Source organism: Ictidomys tridecemlineatus, chromosome 11 (genome assembly GCF_052094955.1).
Source record: "Ictidomys tridecemlineatus isolate mIctTri1 chromosome 11, mIctTri1.hap1, whole genome shotgun sequence".
In the NCBI taxonomy this organism is placed as follows: domain Eukaryota; kingdom Metazoa; phylum Chordata; class Mammalia; order Rodentia; family Sciuridae; genus Ictidomys; species Ictidomys tridecemlineatus.
Window position 1 is genome coordinate 105,125,789 of NC_135487.1, and position 12,970 is coordinate 105,138,758.

The 12,970-nt window shown below is 41.5% G+C and overlaps 1 long non-coding RNA gene across 2 annotated transcripts; it reads right to left on the reverse strand.

Moving 5' to 3' along the window:
* Nucleotides 1-737: 737 nt before the first annotated feature.
* Nucleotides 738-12,334, reverse strand: LOC144368251 (uncharacterized). 2 transcript variants are annotated; one of them, XR_013428051.1, is made up of 4 exons: nt 12,040-12,334; nt 5,372-5,500; nt 3,467-4,639; nt 738-3,088 (listed from the first exon to the last, which is right to left on the reverse strand). It is a non-coding gene; the product is annotated as an uncharacterized LOC144368251 (long non-coding RNA). The 2 variants fall into 2 exon arrangements; XR_013428050.1 differs by having other exon boundaries at nt 4,987-5,500.
* Between the last annotated feature and the right edge of the window lie 636 nt (nt 12,335-12,970).

The window sequence follows — 12,970 nt, forward strand, 5'->3', positions numbered from 1 at the left end:
TATCTTCAACGTACAAAGAGAATGACTTGAGTTCCATTCCTTGTGAAATCATTTTTTGAGAACAAGGATAAAAAAAAAAAGTCCATTTCAGATAAATGACTCTCACTAACAGTCTAAAGAATGTACATTAGGCAGAAAGATCTCAGTTGGAAAGTCTAAAACAAAGAAGAGATGATGAAATATGAGGTTGGAAATACAGAGTCAAATCTAAATAAATGTTGACTGTATAAAGCAAGAATGATCACCTCTGGATTATAAGGTTATGCACAGCTATAACTCAAAATACTAGACAAAATAGTCCAGTAGCTAGAAGAGAGGCAACAAGAGTCAAAGCATTCTAAAATTCTCAAGTTATTTGGAAGATAAAAATATTAACTAATTTTAGACATTGAATCTGCAGATTAGACTAAACAATAAAAGAAACATAAAGCAATTTTCAAACTAGTAAGAGAAAAACTAACAATAATGATATTAATAGTATTTCAATCAATGTAAAAGGTAGGAAAAAAGGAACTGAGTGGACTAGGGATGTGGCTCAGTTTAAGAGTACTTGTCTAGCATGCTTGAGACCCTGGTTCAATCCCCAGCAACACACACACACACACACACACACACACACACACACACATACACACAGGGTGGGGGGGCATAGGACAAATAGGAGGCATAAAATTAAATGGTAGAAATAAGCCTAAAAATATCAGCAATCACAATAAGTAAATTGATAAACTCTTCCATTAAAAAGAAATGATTGCCAGGCCAGAGTTTTTAATTCAACTCAATGGTTTTTACAATGCAAGAAGATAAACATTTAAAGTGGAAAACATGAAAAGAGATATAAGTATTAACAATTAAAAGCTGGTAAGCCTTATTAATAGTAGATTAAATGCATTATCAGGTAAAGCATTAACTAATACAAAGAGTATTACTATACAATGATAAAAGTTTCAAATCACCAGAAAGATACAATAATTCTAAACTTGTATACATACATTTCATAACATAGCCTCAATATATATAAGGCTAAGTTTGATGGAACTGCTGGATATTGACAACCCCTTCATAAAATGTGAGATTTTGACATAACTTGTCTAGGTAATTTATAGATCCAGCAAACAGATGATTAGGAAGGCCTGAACAGCACATTTAAAAGATTAATTGAATGGACACATATGCATGTAGAATATTGCATCTGTTAAATGGTGAATACGCTTTCCCCAAGAACCATGGAGTATTTACGAAAAACAGAGTCGCTGCTAAGACCATAAAGCAAGTCTTAAGAAATATTAATTTTATGAGATCACATTATCTGACAATTATGCAATTGAGTAAGAAATCAGGAATGAAAAAGGAAATAGTACAATACCAAACATTGGGGAAATGGAAAAAACATGTTTCCTAACAACTGACAGATCAAAAACATCATAATGAAGATTAAAATTCAGAAATTATTGATAACAAAAATATCACATGCCAGAACATGTGGGATGCAGCTAACTTAGTAAAGTTCATAGCTTTGGAACTTAATTTAAAGGAAAAGAAAAAAAAAGGTGGAAGTCCTTAAATTAACTTGCCTCCAATTTAAGAAATGAGAAAAAAAAATTTAGATTAGCTCCCCCTAATACACACACACACACACACACACACACACACAGAAAAGCCATGATTTCCAGAGGGACCTAAAATAGAGGATTGGCATCTGATGGATCATCCCAATGTCAGAGATTTCCTCTCCAAGAGCTGATCTTGGGAGTTCACTCTTCCATACTGATGAACAAAGGATTGTGTGGCCCTTGGAGAAGACGAAGTGGATAATAAAGCTACTAACTCTACTGTAGGCAGGCTTTGGTGCTTGGAGAGCTTATTGAGAAGGACATCTGGTGCATGCCCCTCCCTCACCTGGCTGGTGATGCACGGGCACCTGTGACATCTGTGACATCATACACAGCCCTTGGCCCTTGGTTTAAGTACCTGATCATCAGGTTCCTCGGGAGTATTTAGTACCCTTTGACTTGTGTTGGGCCAAAGCAAGAAAAGAACAGTATGTCTTGAGTCTTTTCCTTCTTAGTAGGCTTAAAAAAAACAAAACAAACAAACCAAAACATTCTGTACCAGGAAAGACCAGGACAATGAGAAAGTCACCACGCAAAGTGGGTGAGTATGATGTCAGACTAGGTGCCTCTCGGGAGGACCAAGGTTGATAATGACTCATTTGAACTTTCCGAGGAGACCATTTGTCAGGGAGGGAAAAGCAATTCCTCCAAAACAAAAAGAGAATGGAAACCTCAATTCCAAGGAAGGCCTGGAGCCCTGCTGTTTATATTGACTGGAGAGGAGAGAAGTGTTCTCCCTGGGGGACGACCCAGCAAACAGGAGCCTGGACAAAATCAGCAGACACCCCCTTCCCTCCAACTTCAGGGGTGCCTTGCCCGCCTCTTGAACTCATTCCAGCTATGAGCCTCTGCAGAATTCATTAAAGTATTTTAAAACCAGAGGAGCATAATTAGCCCATATGTTTAGACGAGCCACGCACACACAACCAAAAATAAATAAATAAATAAAATATAAAAGTAGGGGGGAGTGAAGAACAAAACAACAAAATTAACTTAGCTTTGAGTGAGTGTCTAATAAACTCGACATTTTTAACAGGCACATTGAAATTTCCCCCCATGTGCTGGTGACAATGATAATAATTGAATGCATAAGGGATAAAAAATCTATTTAAAATAGTGACAGCAGCCAAAGCTGTTGAGAGCTTTCAAATTCAGATTTCTGTTTGCATTCAACGTCTGTAGCCTCTCCTCACTTGGTTTACCTCAGCCTTGCCTCTGGTGAGGCTATTCAGGAGGCTCTGAACCCATGGGGGAAAGCCCACCACATCTCCCTGCCAGGGGTTGGGCCACAGGACCCACAAGAGTTAGGATCCCTTGCAGGCAGGCCCTCTGGATCATAGGGTGTGATTTCTCTTGGAAAATCACCCTGTTCATGAGGCCTGGGGCTCAACAGGTGAGCTTCTGGGTTATAGCGCAGAGGATATATTTTCTTCCCCTGCCGAGCCCAGCCCAGGATCTGAAGGAAATGGAAATTTCTATTAAAAAAAAAAGAAAGAAGAAAGAAGAAAGTATGTGAATGTTACACAACTACCATCTATATCAAATTTCCAAAAATATTTATCAGGCCAAAAGTAAACTCTGTACCCATTAAATAGTTATTTCTCATTCCTCTCCCAGCCCCCAGCCTCTGGCACCCACCAATCTACTTTCCATCTCTCTGGATTTACCTATTCTGTATATTTCATGTTAAGGGAATCACACCACATGTGACCTAGTGTGTCTGATTTTTTTTTTCACTTGATCTCGTGTTTTTAAGGGTCATTCACATTGTGGTGTGTGTATTTCATTTCTTTTTATGTTTCAATAATATTCATACATATCACACACACACATATATGTCTCATTTTGCTTACCTTTTTATCTATTATTGATGGGAAGAAAGTCCTTTAGGAAGTACCTTGGACCTGCGTTAGATAAGTGGCCAGCAGATTATGAAATCATAAATCACCCATTTAGAAGTCCTGATTCAGAGTACATTAGAACTCCAGTTCTTTCAGAAAAGGACGTTGGATAGATGGATGAATGAGTAGATAAATGGAATTGTTGAATAAAAGAACATTGAATTTAAGGTTCAAAAGCTTAAGCTCCAGCCCCTTCTTTGGCACAGATGACATTCAGATATTTCCTATCTGTGGGTCTTTGTCTCTCCACATGAACAACTAACTAATTAGATTTGATGGTTTCCAGTGGCCCCTGGATCTCTCTCTTCTTGGTATCCTCCCAGGATAGAGGGGAATCCTGACTAACTGAGCTGAGTTACAAGCAAGACTCCCCAGAGGCAGAGAAATGGGAAAGCTGATTTACAGATGGACCCCCCTGATGTGGGTACTCTGTTGTTACTTCCCAGTTTGAGTCGGGTTATCCAGGACTTTCTCTTTGGTCTCATTGAATCCTTTATCCTCTCATATCCACTCCCTACTACACCTCAGCCGCTCCTCACTCAGTGACACCCAGTGTCTTGTAGTTCCTCTGTTCCAGCTGACTTCCTCTAAGCTGCATTTCTCCAAATTTATGCTTTTCTATATCTTGCAAAACAACTGAACCCCCAAGGCTGGACCCTCAGCCGAAAGGTCTCTCTAGAGCCTGTGCCCCACCATCAGGCAGCACTGCTCCCAGAGCTGACTCTAACCGAGGCCACTTCCCCCCACCCAACTACCACCAACATCAGGCACTTGTGGGCTATTTTATCAACAAACTCGTGTGCAGCAAGTTGCCATGGAAATCAAAAAGTGATTTGTTGGTATTGGTATCCTGAAAACAAACTGTGAGCCAAGCTGAAAAAATACCAGAGATCAGGGGAGAGGGAGGGCTGTCAGATAGATAGAAGAGATTTTGTGTGTGTGTGTGTGTGTGTGTGTGTGTGTGCGTGCGTGCATGCGTGTGTGTATGTGAAAGGTGAGGAGAAAGCTTCTTGCATAATCTCCACGGGGCTCTGGAAAGAGAGGAGAAGCCCACTAGGTGGTACTTGAGGCTGACATTCACATCTTGGGTCGGGAAAGAAACGGAGGGTCTGCCCACTGCTTTCCCTGTAATGAAGATTAAAAGCAGTAATTAGGTTAGGCCTGGGAAGCTCACCCATTACCATGCATCTTTCCAGAGCAGGGGCAGGTATATTGTCCTGAGCTGGCCTCATGGATCACCAGGACAGCAACAAGCTAGGGACAGGAATGGCTTTGCTTCAGAGCATTTTCTTGGCAGTGCTCCACCTTGAGACCCACAGATGGGCTCCTTGAAGAATGGGGCCTGTAATGACTCCCAGAGAGACTTTCCAGGTGGAGCCTTGCCCTTGTAGTGAAAACCTTCCAAGGGAGGCCCAGGCCAGCCCCACACCACCCGGCTGCCAAAGTCAGCTAAGTCCAAGAAGCAGCCTCACCTGATGCCCGAGGGCCAGGTCTGTACACCAGCTCAAGTTTTATGTAACTCTCCGAGGCTAGGATTTCTCATCTTTTAATTGGAATAATCTCATTTGTCTTCTGTGGCTGAAGAACTACATGAAGGCAGCTGACATACTGTTGGACACACAAGTGCTTAACAAATGTGTATTTATCCCTCGTAGCTAATTGCAAATCTAGGAGTCTCTTCCCAGGGAAGTGGCTCTGCTGAGGCAGCCAGAAATCTCCTGGGTGCTCAAGGGTGACAATGGCAGACACAGCAGCAAACTCTATGGAGAGGCAGGAGAAGAAGCGCTGGGGAACCGGCATTCATTAAGGTTTTCCAGGAGAAAATGTTCTTCCTGCCACCACCATGATCACGCTCACCTGTCACTTGTGAGTGATCTTCGGCTAGTCACTTATCCCTTGGAGTGGACTTCAAGTCAGAGTGTTTTTCCTTCTCCCAGAAAGTGGTTGTGGCAGGTTTTGTATTCAGTGAGAGGACCTTCAGTCTCTCTGGAAACACAAATAAGGAGGCAGGGGTCCTTCCCTGAGCCTCAGAAATCATATCAAGAGAACAGCTTCCTACTGGACTCATGGTCACGGCCAGCCAGGAGTGTGGGTTCTGGTAGGTAGTTTAGCAAGCAGAGGTGGATAAGGGGCATACAGCCTGCACATCTCTGCCTCGTTCAACAAGGCTCTCAGCCCCTTGCCTCTCCTAACCTGAAAACATTTCTCAACTGTCAAAATGACCCAGGCTTCCCTTAAAAATAGGAGGATGTGTAGATCTCTGAAAATGCTCCACATACATTCAGAGATTAGGGTCCCAACCCGTGGTGCTGGCTTGCCTGGTGTACGGAAAGAGAATCTGATCGGTTATAAGGAGCTTTGGGTTGATGAACTTTGTGACTTCAGGGAAAAAATCATTTACCTCTCTGGGATGCTTCCTCATCTCTAAAATCATTTGGCTGATCTTGGAGCATCTTGTGGATGCAGAGAATCTATGACTCTGCTTTGAGGGTGTTTATTCCTGGAAATATTAACTTGTACAGTCTTCTCAAGCTGGGAATGGTCAGTGACTCTCACCCACAAATCGCCCACCAGTTAATTGTAGCGACAGAGCCGGGCCCCAGGGTTAGAAAGCTCACTCGTTCATTCAACGGTTACTCCTCTAGACTTCACAATAGAGGCAAAATTCTTGTTCACCCAGAGCTTACCGTCAAGTAGGGGAGATTAAAAGTAAGCAAACTTACAAGTAAATATGGAAAATGTGGTAGGAAAAACTGCTACAGAGAAAACAAAAGCAGGGTGAAAGTATCCCCCCCCCCTTGTCCTGGGTGTCCTGAGTGGTGGCAAGGACTCTTTGAGGTGGGGGTGGTCTGGCCAGACCTCTCTGCTGCAGCCATGTCTGAGCAGAGACCTGAAAGAAGAAAGGGGCGGATTTATAGGAAGAAATTAGATAGGGAAGAAAAATAGAAAAGTCCAAATCCTCTTAGTAAGCGGTAGCTCAGACAAGCAGCTTTGCTGTCTTTTTCAGGAGGCAATGCCAGTTTTAAGCCTCATTCACAATTCACTGTAGAAGCGGTATTTGAAAAGAAACCTCAAATGACCATCTTAGTAACCCTTTTCCTGCCTACCCCATCACCTGGCTCTGGAGTCAGGCTAACCTGGCTCCGAAGGTGAATCTTCACTTACTATCAATCTGGGCTCCATGGATGGTCTTTGCCTCTCTACATAATTCTATCATTTATACTATAATAATTTTTTTTCCAAAAATAAGTGCTTCCTTCACAGATTTCCAGAGCTCACACTGCGCGCCTTGTCAGGCAGGCTCTCCGGGGTCTCCAGTGTCCTTCAGGGAGGATGCATTCTTTGTTAGGGGGTCCCTGGTCCCAGAGCCTCATTGCCTTTATCTGCCCATAGGTTTTCTAAGGGGTTAGATCACCTTCAGCCTTCCCTCCCATCTCCAGGAACAACCCCAGCAGACTGGACCCTGCCTCACCCAGCATGAAACTGGGCAGGCTTTCTGCAAGGAGGTGAACCTGGCAGAGCAACCTGGAAGCTAGGGCAGCAGAACTCTAGGACGGACCCACGACTGGTCTGGGACCACCTTGCAGCTCAGCCGTGCTTCGGTGGCTGGGGACAGGCTTGGGAGCTGCCTACAAATTTGATGGTACAAGAAGCCGTTTAAAGTTTTATTTTACAAAACAGAATAAATTAAAAATGCATTAGGAATGAGGCCCTTACTTAACTACAGGGTGTGCTAATGGGCTTGGAGCCTGCGCTCCCTCCTCCTTTAAGCTCTTAATGACTAAGCTTTAATGTATTTTATTTCTTGAAAAACAATCCCACAAGTGCTCAGTACAGTCGGAAAAAACATTTCTAAAATCATTAGACCGCTGCACGGTAAATATTCATCACAACCGCAGCTCCCACCTGCTCGCAATGAGCATTGATTTTCTTCTTGCCGTGTTTTGCTCTCTCTTGCTTCTCATTTCTCTTCTCTTCTCCCCTCTCTCCACCTCCTCCCCTCAGATTCTCACTGGAAGCTTCAGCAAGGCTTGGCAGGGGCTCTCTGAGGAGATATATTTTCAAAGGGAGTAGAAAAGTCTGTCGATATTCAGCCCAACAAGAACTACCATACCACCTGCTGCAAGGCTTCCTGGTGCTTGTGGTGGGTCAGGGGCCCCGTGGCCATGAGAATCCACTGCCGTCCCTCACTGATGCCCGAGGTGCTACCATCAGGCATTATTGCACCAAAGGAAAATTGTTAGTTTGGCCACTCAGAGATTCAGAACCCGGTCCTAATCTGATTAATATCATCGTGTGATGTTGAGCAAGTCACATCGCTGCTCTACCCATTAGAATCGTCATCCATAAGATGACAATATTGGGCAAATCATCACCTAATTGATAGTCTGTGATCTGTCTGGCTGAAGAGCTGGCCTTCAATCCCATGCTAGCCAATCACTAGCTGTATGTATATCCATGCTCAAGTTGCTTAACATTTTTGCCTCGCTTTTCTTTATATGTATATATATATATATATATATATATATATATATATATATATATAGAGAGAGAGAGAGAGAGAGAGAGAGAGAGAGAGAGATAAACATGTATGTATAAAACACATATCTGGGAATGGTGTTTGAAATCTAAAATTATAATATATACTGTATGCTGAGCACTGAGTCCTGCCCATATCAGGACTCGACAAATTACATTCCTTTTGTCTCTACCTGCAGTCATTCCTGTCCTCATGTGGGACACACAGAAGCTGAGTGTTATGCTACAGAGTTGGAACATAAATGTTCTGAAGCAGCTGTAAGGTATTCACAGAATGAGAGGAAGGGATAAGGCAACTGCCCACTTAACATCTGGGTCCATGTCCCAGGTCTAGAGGAGATGGAAGAGGGGTCTCTTTGGGTGAATGTATTAACAGAGGAAAACATAACCAAAAAGATGAAAGCAACCAAACCTCCACCTTCTTTGATGCACACACCTATCACTCCCTCATTTGATATCCAAAATCTTGTGAGACAGAGAAGAGTTATTATATCCAACTTGTAGATGAGTAAACTGAAGTTCAAAGAGGTTTGCACTGTCACAAGGATGGTAAATGACAGAATGAGGTTACACATCCAGAGCCACCAACTCCACATTCACAGACATTAACCAAAATTCTCTTTTACTCACAGCTATTCAGAAACACAATTTATGACAGTGAGACAGATCATCACAAATATCATGCCAAATTAGGGCATATTGTCAAATATTTTGTGTGTAATACCTACCACTAAAGAGGGGATCGAGATTGTTGGTAGTTTCTCAATTCCTGCCGTCTACCACCAGTGAATGGAGATTAGCAATGTAAGTTCTCAGAATTCAGCTGAGTTTCCAACTAAGTGAGAAGTGCTAGGGTGAGAGTCTCTGACTCTGTTCTAAATTAAATATTTCTTTCTCTTCATGGTCTATGAACATTGGTCTAACATACGATTAGAAAAACTTACAGAGAGCTTATGACATGTCAGACACTGTGTCAGGATATATGACACATCATCACAATTAATTTTTGAAATGGCTCAACAAGGTGTACAACATCATCCCCATTTTATAGATGTATGAAAGGGAATGTTCATATAAGTTAAGTTACATAACCAAGGTTGCATAGATAATGAGACATCTACGACTGACTTCTCCTTGACCTTCCTTACTATAAATATTAAAAAGTAAAATCTTGTTATGGAGACCCACCAGCAGATGGAAATTGAGAGGGGGGAGATGACCTGTGGGCCTATGTGGGATCGTTATTAATATCCATGGCATTAGTCCCATTGAAGAATGAATAAAGAAACTGTGGTATAAATACAAAATGGAATATTACTCAGCATTAAAAGAGAATAAAATCATGACATTTGCAGGTAAATGGATGGAGTTAGAGAATATCATGCTAAGTGAAGTAAGCCAATCTCCCCAATCCACAGGCTGAATGTTTTCTCTGATATGTGGATGCTGATCCACAATGGGGGTGGGGAGGAGTACGGGAGGAATGGAGGAACTTTAGATAGGGCAAAGGGGAGGGAGGGACAGAGAGGGGGTACGGGGGTAGGAAAGATGGTGGAATGAGATGGACATCATTACCCTAAGTACATGTATGAAACAAATGGTGTGACTACTTTGTGTACAACCAGAGACAAAAAATTATGCTCTATATGTGTACTATGAATTGAAATCATTCTGTTGTCATGTATAACAAATTAGAATAAAAAAATTTTAAATATATATATATGTTACATATTTTTTAAAAATCAAAAAACAAAGGTCTGGGGCATTATCCTTTATATTTTCCCACAAAGTTTGTGAATTGGCTAGTTTCAAGAAAACACACACATATGTAGAAACTTCCATGACTCTGGCATTGACCATCAGGTTGGATCTTGGTCAGCAGTGATGGGGTATGTTTGGTTTTAGGTCAGTGAACTAAGAAACAAACAGGAAATATTGCAACCAACCACAGAGGGAGCTTAATAATAATAATATCTGGATATCCAGATATCTTAGGAGCCTTTCCCACTCCCCACCCTCAGGAAGGATGAGTCACTCCCACATGTCATGGATGATGCTTCTACAACTAAATGCCACCTTGCCCTGGGAGTGGGAGAAAGGAGGGAAATTCAAGAGCTCATTTCTCTTCTTTAATTAAGCAGTGAATAGAAGATAAAGCATCTGTCCTGCTGATCCTTCAGAGGATGAAGTGATGACCCAAAACAGCACAGGTGATGGTGCATCCTTAGTGAGCGCTGCTGTTTCAGCACCTTGGAGAGAGCCTGGACTTTCCTATTCAAAGGTCATGAGCTCCTGAGACTTTTCCTGATGTCTTTTTGCATAACCTGCATTTCACACTCTCTTTCTGGAAAGAAAGGAACAGCTGCAGACTGAGACTAGGATGTTAGCATCCAGGGAACTTTCTCAGCCTGGGTGGGGAGTTGTCCTGCCCTACTTTCACCCATTCACTGGGGTCACATAGCAAGTTTCAGAATTTATCAGTGCACCACTATCATCAAGCAAGGTAGAAATGAATAAGAACACTGCCTGTCATACTATAAACTCAATATTATTTAATAAAAGAATCAATTCTATATTTGTATCACCAATAATTGAGCCTATATACTAAAGTAAATAATGCTTATGCACTGCTTAATAAGATACCAAAATATAAGGCATGCTTTAAAACTATTAACTATTATCCTAAGAAAATACCCAAAATGTGAACAAAAACGTGCACAACATCGTTACAATAAAAAAACAGAAGTAACCTAAATGTTTAACAATATGGTTATATATATGATAGAATAAAACAGCTATGAAAAGATGCTTTTAAAATGCCTTTGTGATTGGATGGTACTGATGGAGATTTTTATGCTTGGGAATTAGTGCAATTTACAGCAGAAGCAGAGAACTGTTGAAAACAAAGTAATTAAACATTTCAGTGGCTGGCCTTAAGAGAGATCTGATTCTCAGTCTTGAGTCTCTCAATACTGACACAGCTGACAAAATTTGAACTGATTTGGTAGCTTTTTACTAAGGAGATATAAACATGGGGTCCTCATTAGTATGAGTTGTTGAGTCCCCAACCCATCCATATGGACCCAATGACTAAGAGCTAGAATAGTGAGAATGACCAATAGGAGGGACAGCAAATTGCCAAGGCAGTCATGTAAGCAGGGTTTGTGGTTGCTGTTTGTTTTCCTTTTATGTCCTCTGCATCTCCCTGTATAGCAGGGGAGAAAGATGGTTAAGAGACAGGGAACATATGAGAAAGAACAGGCTGTGGGGCTGGGGATGTGGCACAAGCGGTAGCGCGCTCGCTTGGCATGCGTGCGACCCAGGTTCGATCCTCAGCACCACATACCAACAAAGATGTTGTGTCCGCCGAGAACTAAAAATAAATAAATAAATATTTAAAAAAAAAAAAAAAAAAGAACAGGCTGTGTCCTCCGCCCCACCTTTACTTTCTGGTACAAGCTGCAAGTCCAGCCCACCCCTTGGGTATAAGAGGAGATCTGAGAAGAGCTTGGAGTCAATTGATTATGAGATTGAAGTTTTTCTAATGTGAACCATTAGGCTTATAAAGAAAATGAGACCATCTTAATAACTGAATGTTATTGAAAATTGTACTGAGCTATTGTTAGGGATATCTTTTTCTTAGCAAGACGGGAGGATTTGACATAGCACAGTAGTAGACAATTCCTGAAAATGCAGAAGCATTGCATGTTTATATCCCAATGAGTTTGAGATGTTATCATCAAACTTGTTACAGTCATAATATAATGACATATATCAAGACACAAAATAAAGACACAAAATTGTATATGTAATAGGTTTCCATTCTGTAAAATATACAAAGGACTCAAAGAAAAATATATCAGAAGGATGTGGGTAGATGAAATGATAAGAAATTTTAATTTGCTTCTTTATATCTTTATTTACCAAATTTCCTCACTGGATATATATCACTTTCATAATCAAGAAAAGATGTTTAAAGAACTTACTTTTCTGTGTGAGTTTCTTTTCCTAAGGCTCCACTTTTGGGGGCAGGCTCTCCATTATTTTTGGCTGTCTTACTGCTAAAGTCCCCTTGAAGGACAGAGAACAAGTCCTATTTGGGGGTGAACTAAAGCTTCAGTCGAACCACGACTCCACTTCGGGTGTTGATTTTAGTGTTTGTCTTAGGGACGGAGAGTAGCAACATTTCAGGGGCTGGACTTGCTCAAGGCTCCGTAGACTTTCCACTACAGGCTCTGAAAAAAAAAAATTAAAGGAACCATGTTCTCAGGGGCAACTGATTACCGTGTCAACTGCAATTGGTTTTCCTAGAGCCAGAAGAGCAGAATAGCAAGTGCTTGTAGTACATCATGAGAAGCCTGGTGGGATTTCATCCATATAAATAATCCACACAGTGTCAGCTCTAATTTTTCATTCCTTGACATAGAAGCATTCATGGAACAAGGTTAGAGAAACAAGAACTTTTCCAAGACACAGTTGTTTGCCTGAAGATGAGGCTTGAATGATCTGCACAAAACCACGACGTCAACACCTGAATTACAGGCATCCAGAGGTGCTCAGGTACAATTTAAAAAGCCAGGACCAACAGCCACTGGCTTCAACAGGAGGACGGGAGAAAAGTATGGTCATTCGGGTTTAGGAGAAGCCAATCAAATAAGCATGTATTTCTAACATAATTTGATCCCCATGGATTTATGCTACATTACATCCATTTTACATCAATGAAGAACTCTAAAGAACTAAAACTAGCAGGGAGCCAGAAGAAGAAATCTTCAAAGGTTTTGGTCATTTCTGGATGTTATTCCAGGAAAGCACCTGGGTACCCTGACCTGCTTCTGGAAAATTGGGGAGGTTGGAAAATGACTGTATGAAGGAAGGATCCGTGGTCAGAGATGCTGAGCCTTGGGCTGGGGATGT